This window comes from Mustela nivalis (assembly GCF_964662115.1).
Source record: "Mustela nivalis genome assembly, chromosome: 6".
NCBI classification, from domain to species: domain Eukaryota; kingdom Metazoa; phylum Chordata; class Mammalia; order Carnivora; family Mustelidae; genus Mustela; species Mustela nivalis.
In genome coordinates this window covers 36,194,635-36,208,437 of record NC_139025.1, presented here as the reverse complement: position 1 = coordinate 36,208,437, position 13,803 = coordinate 36,194,635, and the positions used below count along the sequence as shown (strand labels likewise).

The following is a 13,803-nucleotide window of genomic DNA, read 5'->3' as shown; positions in this document are numbered from 1 at the left end:
TCTGTAGGCGGAAGCGTGGAGACGAGCCTGAGCGTCACAGGCTCCCCACACATAACCGCGTGACCCGGGGACTTTCCCCAGGGCGTGCAAAAGCACAGCAGTGCCTCACTTCGGGGGTGGGGGTGGGGAGGGATGCGCCCGCGTGTTCGCGGGGAGAGGGGTGGGGGCGCGGGGCCAAGGAGGCTGAGCCGCTGGAGCCTGGGAGGGGAGGCGGGCTGGGTGGGGTGGGGCATGGCGGGGGAAGTGACTCAAGGCCAGAGGCGGACAGGCCTATGGCAGGCAGAGTGGGGGGAGCGCGGGGAATGGGCGACCCCGGACCGCCTGGCGGCGCACGGGACGGGGCGAGGGTGCTGGCGCCCCCACAACGTCAGGGACGAACTGAGAGGGAAGGCTCGGCTGCCGAGCCCTCCGGGGCAGGGGTCTGACATCTGGACGGAGTGGGAAAACAGCATCCTGCCCTTGGGGAGTCGGGAGGAGCCCAGTCCCATCCAGCTGTGCAAACAGGAGGAGGAGGAGGTCCCAAGCCTACCCTTGGGAGAGGGGCGAGAGGGGTGGTAAAGCCGCCGCCGCGCCGGCCCCCGCGGTGCGGGTTGCGCCAGCCTCCCCGGAGCCCGACGCAGAAACTTGTTGCAAACAAACAGGCGACCGCGGGTGCCCCTAGCAGCCAGCGGCGGAGTGGGTGGGCGGGCGAGAGGGAGGGGAAGGCTGGCGGACGCCGCAGCGAACTGGTGGGCAGACCCGGAGTCGCCGCGTAAGCGGGGCCGGCTCAGTGCGGTGCGGCAGGCGCGGCTGTGCGGCAGCGGAAGTCCTTTGTTGCAGCACAGTCCCTGGCAGAGCCAGAGCCTCTCCGCGCAGCCCAGCCCGAACGCCGCGCGCCGCCGCCACTGCAGCTCGCGGCCCCTTCACCTCCGCCCGCCTTTCCCGCGGCTGATTTGCCTTAAACTCCCTAAAACCTCCGCAGCCCCGGTTCCTGCTGCGGCCGGTGAGTATCTGCCAGTTGTGGGGCTATTTGCGCAACTTTGGCCCGGGCGGGAGGACGCGGGCCGCGGGCCTGGCGGAGTGCGGGGCCGGAGCGGTGCCGACCCGTGCGGGGATCCAGGGCGCGGAGGACGCGCCGCGAGGACCCGGCGACGGGCGGCTGCCGGGCCGCCTGCTCGATCCCGCCGTTCGCCGGCGCGCCTCGTCCGGGACGTGCGGCCTCCCTGGGTCGGAGGCGAAGCCCCGGCGGAGTCTAGTTCTCAAATTAGTTACCTTCTTTTCCCTTTTCTCTGTCTTTATTTTTTTGGGGTGGGGGGGAGGGGAGGGGAGGTGTAGACGGGAGGCGGGAGGACCCGGTTGATTGACGTGCCCAGAGCCCGCTTCTCTCAACTTACAGCTGCGGCTCCTCGGCGGGTGGGAGGGGAAGTGTCCCGGAGCCCGAGGCCGCAGACTTGGGCGCGCTCCGAGGGAGGAGGCGTAAGAGCCGTGCAAATTCTTGCCACGCTCTTTTCACCCCCCTCTTGCCGGCACACACGCTTTTTGTTCAGTAAAAAGTAGTGGGTCTCGGGTGTGGGAATTTTCGGTGGAAAAGATGTGTTTCCTGGGAAAAAAGTGCTTTCGATTCCAGTGGTGGGCGCTTGCTAGAAGTTCTGTTAGTGTTCGGCAAATGCGTTGGGCGTAGATCGGGAGTCATAACCGCTAAAACTTGGAGGCTTGGGTCTGAGCTCAGCCACCTTCCCAGCCTTAGGTAAATTAATCAACGAACGCGTCTGTAGGATCTGAAAGGTTAACATGACCTTCTCCAAATTGGGAACGTCGGGGAGATGTCGATGAAAGTCCTTGATGCTTCCTGGGGGACAGCAGGGCATTTTGTATGTGTGTAATAATAACTCCAGTTGAGCTTAAACGTGGTAGGTTACGCGCAGATTATCTGTTGGCCTGAGTGTAGTTCCGTACCGTATGTCTCGCTGTCTCACGACAGCAACGATTTTCTCGAACCCGAGGAGTGGTTCCAGGCTTTTTGAGGAGACTTCTTAGAATCAGTTTCATGGTTCGAAGTTCAAGGCACTTTGGAGCAGAAATGGTGAAGGATGCAGTTCTCATGTTAACTTCAAAGCAATCACTACCTTCTCCTTTGACAGGAAGAAATTTGAGTCTGTGAAATTCTGTCAGTGCATATGGATATGATGGGGAGAGTTGGGATACTAAAAGATGAAGCCTGAATGATGGCTGGCCATCACAACCTCAAAACTTTATTTTTGATTCACTTGCTGGCTCTTTGATGAAGTATCAGTAATAACTGAATGGGTTTGGGCGCTGGATGGGGGCTTCCTCATCTTAGAGAAAATTGAAACCTGGTGGATGGGAAACTATTTTCAAAGATCAATAAAGACCGTCTGCAGTAGAACTTTTTTCTTTAATATCTTAACATTCGTTTTAAGAGATTTCTCCATCGTGACCAAATTTTCACTGTGTAGAATAACTCAGGTTGAGTCGCCTTTCCAGAAGCCTTTCTATTCTTCCCATTACAGTGGGATGGCCTACTTTGGAGGTGGTTTGTGGGGGAGTCCTGGTGCCTCATTGTCAGAGAAAAAAGAGACCATATTTAACCAGGACCTTAGCGGGGCATGTAGTGCAGTCTCAGTCACTTGCTCTTGACCTTGTGTTTTGATTTCATGTTAACAGTGCTCAATTTTTTTTTAAAGATTTTATTTATTTATTTGAAAGATCACAAGTAGGCAGAGTGACAGGCAGAGACAGAGAGGGGGAAGCAGGCTCCCCACTGAGCAGAGAGCCTGATGCGGGGCTCGATCCCAGAACCCTGGGATCATGACCTGAGCCGAATGCAGAGGCTTTAACCCACTGGGCCACCCAGGCACCGGAACAGTGCTAAATTTTGTACTGTTTCCTTTCCTTATTCTCTTTTGCCAGTCTCTGAGGAAGATAAGTTCATGGAGCTTTTTAAGAGTGTCTCTGTGTTCTTTTTAGCACCATTTCCTATCCTAATGTGCGGGAGAAAAGAAGTGTCTGCTTTCCGGGCCTCTTTTCTTCCAGTCAGGAAAGTGCTAATAAGCCTTAGCTATTAACCTTCTGGCCCAAAGGGAAGACAACCATTTGAGATACAAAGGCAGAAAAGTTTCCATAGATTTTTATTGTTAAGCTGTAATCTGTTGTCTTCCCCAAAAATTAAATTGTATTTGAAAAACACCTGCTTGAGAGGTCACTTTGGTCTCTACATGATGTTTTCTCCTGATATTTTTTTCCTTGTGCTAGTATATTTTATCCTGAAATATTAACATTGTTAGTCTTATAAGCTTTTATGTGAACCAAATTAAGTGATTCATGTATATTGTTTTTTTCCTCAAAATGGAAATACAAAATCCATGTTTTTTTGTAAAAATTCAACCTATACTAGAGTACATAAAATACAAAAATGAAAGTCATTCCAGAGATAACTGTTAATAATCAATTCCTTGTTTAAAACGAGGAGAGGCAGCATTCGATCATAACTGTGCTGTTGTATATGCATCACCCTGCCTAAGGATGGCCTGTGATGATTCATAGCCTTATGTTCTCTATTCCCTACTCAGGTTGGTGAGAATTGACTAGGTGGAGAAAAGGAATGTTTTGCCTTGGACTGGTTTAAAATTCTATGATCAAGTAACAGACGTGAGTGTTTAAATATAACAGGGTTGCTATTTTAAGTTTGTCCTTATGAAGTCTACTTCCGTGGTCTCGTTCTCAAACTTTTTCATGCTAATGATGATGTCCATCCAGCCTCTGATGGTTTGATTTATATTGGCCAAACTCATTTTAAAAAACAACAACAACATCAAACCCCCAAAAGCTTCATATTTGTAGAGAGTTTAATAATTTCATGGTTGGGAGGGAAGGAGTGGCTATACTTGCCGTGAAAACCACTGCCCAGACATCCCTGTATTGATATGGTGTGAAGGGTTCTCCTTGATCCGTATCTAGAGGTAGCATGCCAAACATCAAGGAAAGAGAATTAGAACGAAGAAGGGGGATTAATGACTGCAGTTTGTAGACGTGGCACGGGAGGACACGGCACATATTTAAGATAGATTTCTAACTATACTTACATCGTGGCTTGTATGGGAACTACAAGAGATCTTAGAATGAGTGTGAAGTGGTTGATGATGTTCTGAAAACGAAGCCCCAAAATAGTACATAGAAGTTTAATCACAACATTGAGTGTTGGGGACATGGGTTTTTTTACACTGCTCTGCTCTGAGTTTAAAATCGTTTTCCCAGTAACGTTGGAAAATGAATTAAATCACCAACCGGATTTTTCATTTCTTATCTACGTGAGCTACACATAATCCTTTTTTCAAGGTAACTAAAGAGCTCCGTCCCCACTTGACATCTTTTAGTGTTAGGGAAGGGCTTGCTCTGATGGGCTGTGGGAGTCAGCAGATGGAAGAGGAGATGGGGCAGGGGCATTGCGTGCCGCCTGCCATGTGGAGCTATGTGAGAGTGGGTGACTGTGAGGCTCAGGACGTTCCAAAGCGGCACTTCAGTTAATAGTCATTGCCAGGAAGAGTGTTGTCTGGCTTATAAAAGCTGAAACTCGGTTCTGAATCAAGACTCCAGAGTTTGAGTCCCATCTTCTGCTTGCCAGATGAGCACTCCAGTAACAACCACTAAACTTGTTGCCTTATTCACAAAATGAGGATAATGAAAATACCTACCTCAGTGTCGTGAGAACCAGTTGTTTAATGTATGGGAACTTGCTTTGTAAATTTTTACCACTATGTAAAAGTTGCCATGATTGAAATAATGCAAAAATTTAAGTGCAGAAATGCAAATAATGCAAAAAATTGAGTGCCTGGCAGGCTCAAGTCAGAGGAGCATGTGACTCTCGATCTCAGGGTTGTGACTTTGAGCCCCTAGGTGGATGTAGAGATTACAAGGAAGGAAGAAATTGGTAAGTAAGATAAAATGCCTATTTCAACATTTATTCATTCAAAATTGATCAAATACCACTTAATGCCAGGCCATTGTTAAAGACTGAGGGACACCTTGATGACTAAAACAATGCCTTGATCTCAGGGAGCTTACAGCAAAGCAGGGGAGCCACATAATTATAATCCATGCCAAGAGTGTGGTAATAGACCTAACATTCAGTTTGGATGATACATTTTTTGGTCACCATATAGTTGTAGGTAGGGGCTGTTTGGAAGCACAGAAGAGGGACATCTGCATTATCCTGGGATGGGTGGGGGTTGGGGGGCTTCCCAAAGAGAGTGAGCTGGACATCGAAAAGGTTCTAAGCAAAGCGAATGGCATAGCGTATATGAAAGCATGGAGGCTTTGCTGTGGTAGGTCCTGGGGATGAAGGGGATCTTAAATCTTAAATAGATTTAAGGCTTAAAAATGGAGTTAAGCTTCTTAGAATGAACACACTTTTTTATGATACTCTTTTTATTGGTTTCATTTTGTTGACTTTTAATTAGATGAGAGAGTGAAATTTTCAGGGTTTTGGTTGGAATTAAACAAGAAAAAGGTAGCTATAATTGGAAAAAAACACACAAATTAAAAAGCTGTGTGTATCTATCTGCTGAGGGAAGGAGTCTGGGTAGCACTTCCCATTGTCCTAGAGCTGCTTCACCAGCTGCTTTTTTAGAGGCATTTATTGAATGCTTACTGTATTGCACAGAAACAGGCTAACAGCCTTGCCTTCAGGTTGCTCATAATCTAGTGGTGAGATCTACAGACAGACACACAGATAACGGTAGTAGCCAGCTCTTATTTAGCATTTTCTCCCTGACAGCCACTGCCTTGTGATAACTCTACACCCTAGGAAGGATCATCATCCCCATTCTCCGATGAGAGAATTGAGGCACAAATTACTTATGCAGCCTTCTCAAGGTCACATACCTATAAGTGGCAAAGCCAGAATTTGAACGCAGGCAGTCTGGTTAGTCTGCGCTTTAACACCTACTCTATGTTACTGTTCTGATGATGAAAATATAGTGTAAATAAGTGCAAAATAAGGAGATGATACAGAGTAATATCAAAACCTAGAATAGTGGGAGAGGGAGGTACTACAGGTTTTCTGGAGGAGGTGATATACTGATTCTTAGGTATGTGGGAGGTTCAGGCAGAAGCACCAATCGGCATGAATAAAAACAGAGATAAGTACATTAAGTAAGGTGGGCCTGAGGGGGGGGCGCGGTTGGAGTAGAGAGAGCAAGCGGTTTTATGCTGCTTGAACATGAAGTTTGAAGCAAGCAGCAGCCAAACATAAGACTAGATGGGTGGGCACTGTTGGCTTTCTATGCTTTGCTGAGAAGTTCGTACTTTACCCTGAGGATACATGAAGGGAACCATAGAAGGGTTTAAGAAGGAGAATGATACGGTCTGATGTTTGTTATTTTTGTTCTTTATTAATTGTTTGAGGGTGAAGGATGGATTTGAGGATCCAGTTAAGGAGCCTGTTGTAATAACTCAGGAGTGATGTTAGAGGCCTCAGGAGGGTAGGGAAGGTAGGCATGGAATAGTGGGGCAGATTTGAGAAATACTGGAAAATTGGTGACTATTAAGGGAGGGAGAAGTCCCAGGTGATTCCCAAGTAGCCTGGGTGATTGGTTCATGGCAGTGCCAGCTGAGACAGAGAATTCAGGGGAAGGAGCAGATTTAGGTGGGTCCCAAAGTCACAGAGGCACTTTGGAATAAATAGATCTAAGTTCCACAAAATGAACCCTGAGAATACCAAGAATACCAATGCCACGTGCAAAAAAGTGACTTCCTGGTAAAGCTGCTTCTTGCAGAGAGAAGCCTAATGTTCACATGGTGCCCTCTAGTGGTCAGAAGATGCCGTGTTGCCTCTAATGTAGAGACTGCCTGGATTAAATACTTCTCTACTTTTTTTCTTTAAAATTTGTTTGTGTATGTATGTATGTATGTATTTGAGAGCGCTTGTGTGTGAGCATGAGTGGATAAAGGGGCAGAGGGAGAGAATCCGGTAGTGGAATCCTGAGCAAAGAGCCTGATGCAGGGCACAGTCCCAGGAGCCTGAGATCATGACCCAAGTGAAACCAAGCGTCCAGTTCTTAATCAGTTGAGCCACCCACATGCTCTTCTCTTCTCCTGGAGGGAGAGAGAAATATTCCAGAAGCCACTGTGTTCCCTTTGCTTTTCTGTATGCATAAATTTATTTCCTAGACCTAGCAGCTTACCTGTAGTAACACCTCACTTAATCAGAAGTCACTCAGTTGGCAACCTCAGCTTATCCAGTCCCCTGGCCAGCAGCAAGGCTAAAGCAGATCGTTGCCTATTAGCAATTAAAATAGATGAAACCAAGTGCAGGAATTAAAGTCTTACCTTACAGATTACTTCCCTAGGTCCTCTCTGAAAATTATATAAATTCAGCTTCAGTGAGTTTTTGTCTAATTTCATAACCCATAACAGATTGAAATAGTAGGCAGCGGGAGATCAGCATCCCTTTCAGAAGTGATCGCTGTTGGCTTGACGAGCAAGGAGGCATAAAAATAGTAACCAGCCAACAAACCACAATCTCCCAAAGTACAGCAGTCTCGGGCCATTTTGTGTAGGTGCAAACAGCCCGTGGCAATTTGAATAGCTCCTGTATTTCAGCAAAACACAATGCAGAGGAGAAAGCAGACAGCCAGTTGGTTCTGTACTCGGGGACCAGGATTGAGGAGCCAAGGGCCTTTGCCGTCAGCCACTAAAACTGAAGTGACCTTTTCATGTCTCTGAACCTCTTAGGGCCTCATTTTGTTTTCTCATCTATAAAGAATCAGGTTGAAATTGATCATTATAAATCCCATGAACTGTGTTCACAATGATGACATTAATACTTAAGGAAAATTGTATTATGCTTGACTAAAAAGACAAGAAGAAATTGTCCTCTCTAATTTATATGAGAACCCTGGGAGGAATAGGATTATTGTTATTGATGAGAAAAGTAGGTTTAGAGAGGTAAAGATGTTTCCTCATAGCTGAATAAGTGTTAAAGTTTGTATCCAGATCTATTGGTGCCTACTTCCTGGGCTCGCTCTTTCTTTCTTTCTTTTTTTTTTTTTTTTTAAGATTTTATTTATTTGACAGAGAGAGATCACAAGTAGGCAGAGAGAGGAGGAAGCAGGCTCCCTGCTGAGCAGAGAGCCGGATGTGGGACTTGATCCCAGGACCCTGAGATCAGGACAGAACTGAAGGCAGAGGCTTAACCCATTGAGCCACCCATGAGCTTTTTTTTTTTTTTTTTTTTAAAGATTTTATTTATTTATTTGACAGACAGAGATCACAAGTAGGCAGAGAGGCAGGCAGAGAGAGAGGAGGAAGCAGGCTCCCTGCCGAGCAGAGAGCCTGATGTGGGACTCGATCCCAGGACCTGAGATCATGACCTGAGCCGAAGGCAGCGACTGAGCCACCCAGGCGCCCCCCTGGGCTCTTTTTAAGACTTCATTTGAACAAGCATGCATCAGGGGCCAGCTGTGCGGGCAGTGTGTGCTAGGCAAAGGCACAGAGGCCATTAAGCCACATCCTTATACCTGGAGGTCAGTGAGGTAGGCATTACTGTATGGTACCTCTGTTAGTACAAATGATAAAAGTCACCCTGTAGCACTGGTAGGACTGATGTAAAGCTACATTAGGGTTTTAAAAGATTTTAGGGTGTGAACATAGAACTGACTCACCATTTATAGCATTGTTTCTATGGGAATATGTGTTTCAAGTTCCAAATAACTAACTTAAAAATAAAGTTTTGGAACATAACCCAATTATAATTTCAGAACTTCCTGTGCTAAGTACTGAATTTGCAGTCTAATAACCAGCCAGAATGCCTGTTCTAAAAAGTGAAAAAACTTTTAACCTTGTGTCTGTCATTTAAGTGCCTTGAAGAGAAACTTATTATCTTTAGAAGCACCTACAAAACTGGTTCTTCCTGGAAATTTCAAAGAGAAAACCTAAGGAACTTAATTAAGCTTAGACATTGGACCATATACTTTAGAAAATGGAATTCTAGGAAAGGAATTTCGCCAGCGTGACCTTATTTTTATAGGTGACAAAAATCACTGTTGCCATATTGTCAGGCTCAGGAGTCATATTGCTTGTGTTCTAATCCCACCAAGTCCTCTGTGGCTTCCAGAAGTTATATAACATTGCATACAATGCACATTATACACACACACACACATACACACACCTGCTTAGACTGGAGCCTGACCATTGATATTAAGGCTTAACAAATGCTGGCTATTCCCATTATTGTTATATGATGGTTTTCATTTACTCTACCTTTATAACTCCATTTACCAGTCCAGTAAAGCGTATCTGCTTTCCCTCCCATTACATTTTCATACTTTTGTTTATGCTGCTGTGTACCCCCTCCCAGTTCTTTATACCTACACACTTACGCAGATACCTGAAATGCCTTTCCCCTTGCCTTCTGTTTTTCTCTATCCTATTCATTCATTAAGGCTTCACTCAAATCCTACATCCTTCCTAAAGCCTACTGTTCTAGTACAGTCATGATTTTTTCTTTTCCCTCTCTTGCTGAATTTTATTTGCTATACTTAATTATTCTCAAATCGTTTCTTGGTTCAGAATTTAATCTCTCATGTGGTATTAGTTCTGTGTTTACCATCCTTCTCCACCCTCTACCACAGTGCTTTATGCAGTGTTAGGAATGTTGTAGGTGTTTGACATATTCTGATACTCTGATTTATTAACATAAGAAAATCCTTTCATTTCACTTCAGGCAGGCTTTTTAAAAGGATAGTCTGTAACATTCAAATTAAATCCATATACATATATCCAATCATAAAAGACACAAATAGGTATGAGAAAATCACTGTATATATACCTAAATGACCTTGGAGATCCAGAGGTAATTGTTAGTAGTTCAGAGATTGGGGCGCTGAATTGAGAGTCTAATGCTAGGCTCTGCTGGAGATTCTCACCGAGGCTATGCAAATTGTCCCCAGGGGAGCTTCCTTGGTCTATGGCACACAATGAAAAGAGATTATTTGCTTTACAGAAGGAGTCACTCCAAAATTGTAACTGTAAGTAACTTCTTCATTCAGTTTATATGCTCTGTTTATAGGCCCTTCAATTATCATTTGACTAAGGCAGAGGCAAAAGAAAGAAAGTTTCAGCAAACCTGTTTTTGCCAATTTAAGAGATTTATAGTGATGAAGGAAAAGTATTTCTGATACCTTACTGTGTCGGTGAGAAATTTACTGAAATAGCTTACATGCTGTAATTTAGGGACCACGTCTACTGGATAAGACTGGAGGCACCCATACAGAGAAAACCGCATTAGAGGTAAGAGTTCAGATGTGAGTAGTGGCTTGTGCCAGTAAACCCTGTTGTGAGGACGACTGCCCGGTCCCTGCTGTGTGTTCTTTGCAGGAAGGCACATTACAGAGTCCCAAGTGGTTGGTATCCACCTGGGTGGTCAGAATTCCATCCTGTAATCCTAGAACCTACTTTACCACACTTAACTACCCCCTTGACACACAATTTAACAGTCTTAGATCTTTGCCCCCTCTATGAAATAAGAATGTTGGACCAGATCAGATCTCTCTAAACATCTGTGGGTATCTAAATTAATATACTGAATGTGCTTGGCAGCTGCCTTTGAATGAGATGAAGCTTTCAAACTAAAAATTTAAAAATTCAGTGTAAAATGTTTTGCATTACCTAACTCCTTTCTCTTCTGGGAGAACTGCATGCATACAGATACCCTTCTGGCCTTAGAACCCTGGCTTTGGATCACATTTGAAGTCCTGCTCTCCTGAAGTACTTGACTTCTAGCTGTAATAAACTTATTTCACCAGTGATAACAGCTAGTAACACAAAAGCAGTCACAGATTTCAGTTATAAAGACAAGAACAACTACACCCTTGTGTACTGTTGGTGGGATGCAGCCACTGTGGGAAACAGTATGGAGGTTCCTCAAAAAGTTAAAAATAGAGCTACCCTGTACCGGCAGTTGTACTTCTTGGTGTTTACTCAATGAATACAGAAACACTAATTCAAAGAGAAATATGCAACCCTGTGATTATAGCAGCATTACTTATGATAGCCAAGATGTGGAAGCAGCCCAAGTGTCTGATAAAGGGATAAAGAGGATGCAGGATCAGGGCACTTGGGTGGCTCAGTGGGTTAAAGCCTCTGCTTTCAGCTCAGGTCATGATCCCAGGGTCCTGGGATCGAGCCCTGCATCAGGCTCTCTGCTCTGCAGTGAGCCTGCTTCCTCCTCTCTCTGTCTACTTGTGACCTTTGTCTGTCAAATAAATAAATAAAATCTTAAAAAAAAAAAAAGATGCAGGATGTGGTATATATACACACAATGGAATATTATTCGACCATGAAAAAGAATGGAATCTGGCCACGTGCAGTGACATGGATGGAGCTAGAGAGCATATTCTAAGCGAAATAAATCAGAAAAGCAAATGCTAGAAGGTTTTATTCATATGTGGAATTTAAGATAACAAAACAAGCGAGCAAAGGGAGAAAAAGAGAGGCAAACCAAGAAACAAGACTCTCAGCGCTAGCGAAAAAACTGATGGGTTACCCGACGGGTCATTGTGGGGGAATGGGTTAAATAGGGAATGGGGATTAAGGAGGGAACCTTTATGAGCACTGGGTGTTGTGTGCAGGTATTGAGTCACTAAATTGCACACCTGAAATTAGTATAACTCTGGATATTAACTTGTATATACTACTATAACACTGGATATTACTGGAATTAAAAACAGGAGCTAAAATATAAGTAGTACTTTTACTTAAAACATTTGCAAGCTTTACTGTAAGATAAAATTAAGGTTTTTTTGGTAGAACTATTTAAGAATATCAAAAAATTGAAAGGAGAAAACTTTTGGAATTTGAGTGAAATTGGTTTTTTTGTTTGTTTCTATCTTTAAGAGTTTATTTATTTATTTGACAGAGAGATCACAAGCATGCAGAGAGGCAGGCAGAGAGGGGAAGGAAGCAGGCTTCCCACTGAGCTGAGAGCTGGATGCCGGCTGGATCCCAGGAACCTGGGATCATGACCTGAGCCAAAGGCAGAGGCTTAACCCACTGAGTCACCCAGGCACCCAGAGTGAAATTGTTTGTTTGTATGTTTTAAAGTTTTTATTTATCAGAGCGGGGGGGGAGAGAGCGAGCACAGGTAGACAGAATGGCAGGCAGAGGCAGAGGGAGAAGCAGGCTCCCTGCTGAGCAAGGAGCCCCATGTGGGACTTGATCCCAAGACGCTGGGATCATGACCTGAGCTGAAGGCAGCTGCTTAACCAACTGAGCCACCCAGGTGTCCCAGTGAAATTGTTTTTAATAAGTGAATGAATAGGGACGCCTGGGTGGCTCAGTGGGTTAAGCCTCTGCCTTCAGCTCAGGTCATGATCTCAGGGTCCTGGGATCGAGCCCCATGTTGGGTTCTCTGTTCATCGGGGAGCCTGCTTCCTCCTCTCTCCCTGCCAGCCTGCCTCTCTGCCTACTTGTGATCTCTCTCTCCTCTGTCAACTAAATAAAATAAATAAAATCTGAAAAAAAAAATAAGTGAATGAATATTTAAAATTTTAATGCAAGGGCGCCTGGGTGGCTCAGTGGGTTAAGCCGCTGCCTTCAGCTCAGGTCATGGTCTCAGGGTCCTGGGATCGAGTCCCGCATGGGGCTCTCTGCTCAGCAGGGAGCCTGCTTCCTCCTCTCTCTCTGCCTGCCTCTCTGCCTACTTGTGATCTCTGTCAAATAAATAAATAAAATCTTTAAAAAAAAAAAAATTTTAATGCAAAAATTATTCTCAAGAGATAACAAGCTAAAAGTCTCACAGGAATTCAGATCCCTCACCCCTGGTTCTGTGCCCTGCTTCCTTTCCTTTTTTCTTTTTTGTGTTTTGGGGGTTTGTTTTGTTTTGTATTATTAGGCCCTCTCCAAGTTTTTCTGAGTGAGGTATAACAAGAACAAAGTTGTTGGGACTACTGGGTTTAGGACTGCTATTAAAAGTTATTCCACCTTGAGGCGCCTGGGTGGCTCATCGAGCCCCGCATCAGGCTGTTCTGCAGGGAGCCTGCTTCCTCTCTCTCTCTCTCTGCCTGCCTCTCCACCTACTTGTGATCTCTCTCTCTGTCAAATAAGTAAATAAATAAAAATCTAAAAAAAAAAATAGTTACTTCACCTTTTAAAGTCCGGTTTACTGGAACATGGATGTTTGCACAATGCCACTGAGGACGACACTACAGTTCCAGGGCAGCCTAGAAGCTTGTAGAAGTAGTGTTAGCAGAATTTTGTTCCACCCCAAACCCTGAGAGGAAGGCAGGGATGGAGAGAGATGGCTGAAGACAGTGGGATTCACACCTGTGCCTTTCTGACCCGGAGCCCTTGGTTCTTGTCACCAGAGCGTGATGCCTTCTTTCACAAAGGAGGCACTTTACCGAATACGTACATGTTGAATGAAGTCACTAATGCGGAATAAGTCAAGGCTCCCCTCAGGGGTGTGTCCTCGAGGTGGCAGAATGCTCATTGCTCGTGGCTGTCGCCAATCCTCGGTACTTCATGCAGTGTCTGGCGCCCAAAGTGCTCCGTGCATGTTTGTTGCAAGGAAAATGCCCTTGGTGCTCTTGTGTTCGTGTTTTATGTTAACACAGATTGTGTTTTTACCAACGGAACTGAACCATGGTTCCAGTGGTAGCGGTGCCTGTCGTGGTGGTGGTGTATGTCTTTGCGCCAGGCTTGGTGGCTGGCCATAAAACTGCTTTCCATTTAGCTTAGAATAGAAGAGCTCTGGGAACTTTTAAGCTCTTTATATCATTATTTTAAGCACAGGAGATTTAAAAC

The 13,803-nt window shown here is 45.1% G+C and overlaps 1 protein-coding gene across 5 annotated transcripts in view; it reads left to right on the top strand.

The window, feature by feature from the left end:
- The window catches only part of ZBTB1 (zinc finger and BTB domain containing 1), a 30,897-nt gene that overhangs the window by 2,136 nt on the left and 14,958 nt on the right, over nt 1-13,803 (top strand). The window contains exon 1 of one of the 5 annotated variants that reach the window (XM_082734153.1): nt 171-982. The exons of 1 other annotated variant lie outside the window; for it this stretch is intronic. The gene's annotated coding sequence lies outside the window, so the exon portion shown is untranslated. Of the gene's footprint in view, nt 1-170; nt 983-3,568; nt 3,649-13,803 lie in introns of those variants that run through there. 3 more of the 5 variants (XM_082734156.1, XM_082734157.1, XM_082734154.1) reach the window with 3 other exon arrangements.